A 1,305-nucleotide genomic window follows, 5' to 3' on the forward strand; every position below is an offset into this window, starting at 1 on the left:
ACCAATCAATACTGGATCCTCACCCAGACTCCTCTCAGGTCATCCTGTTGTTGCCCTGTGTCATAGAGATACTGCATCTTTGGATCTGCGGGACCGAATGGTCCTTTTATAGGCTTCAGCAGCTCATCGATGAGGTAGATGTTGGGGTGTGCCAACTCAAAGCCTTGGGTCTGGACCTGGGAAGTCAGCCTGCCAGCTCTCCCACACTTACACCTCTAGGGTGAGCTCTCCAGCACTGCCCTGGCTAGCTCACACATGTGTTAGCCAGCCAGGGGCAGGGCCAGCTCTCCTGCTCTCACACCCTTGTGGCTGGCTCACTGATGCCTTTGTGCTGCCAGAGCTAGGCCCAGGGCCTGATCTTCCGAATGCTGCCTGCAGTGAGGGGTGGGGCCAGTTCTCTCAGTTTTATGACCTGGAGATCAACTCTCACACCTGCTGCAGGATGAAGGGTGAGGAGGTGTAGCTTGCCCATAGCCATGCCACTTCATGGCAGACAAGTGGGGCCAGCTCTGCAGTGCCCATGCCCTTGGGGCTGGCTCACCATTGTCCCTGCCACTACGGCCAGCTCTACTGTGCTGCCCAGGTGCGGTACAGAACCTGCTCTCCCAAGTGCTGCAGCCAATGAGAGGTGGGGCCAGAACGCTATAGCCAGTAAGGGATGGGGCCAGATCTGCACAGCCCTTGAACATGAGCATGCTCCCAGGTGGCAGCCCAGGCTAGGACTTCCCCGTGGCCTCAGTGGTTCGGGTTGGGTGGGTGGGCCACAGGGCAAGCAGGCCTCTGGGCGTCCTCCCCTGCCTGAAAGAAAAAAAGACACATGGCGGGCTTGAGGGCCTCTGGGTGTGTTCATCCACCTCCCAAGTGCTGGGATTAAAGGCATGTGCCACCACCACGAGGCTCCATACCAGGCTTTCAAGAAAAAAATTTAAAGATTTATTAATTTTAATTAAAATTTTATGTGTATGAATGTCTGCCTGCATGTATGCATGTGTACCATGTGCATATGCCCGAGGAAGCTGGAAGAGGGCAATGAATCTCCTGGAACTGGAATTAGAGATGGTTGGTAGCTATCGTGTGCGTGCTGGGAATTGAACCTGGGTCCCGTGCAAGGGCAACAAGTGTTCTTAACCAATGAGCCATCTCTCCAGCCCCCAGCAGCCCCTCCTGTTTAAAGACTTAATTTCACATTTCTTTGCCTGTTTTTATAAAAATTATTTATTTATCTATTTATTTTTTTAATGTATGTGAGTACATTCTTGCTCTCTTCAGACACAGAAGAGGGTATTGGATCCCATTACAGATGAT

Source organism: Mus pahari, chromosome 3 (assembly GCF_900095145.1).
Source record: "Mus pahari chromosome 3, PAHARI_EIJ_v1.1, whole genome shotgun sequence".
NCBI lineage: Eukaryota > Metazoa > Chordata > Mammalia > Rodentia > Muridae > Mus > Mus pahari.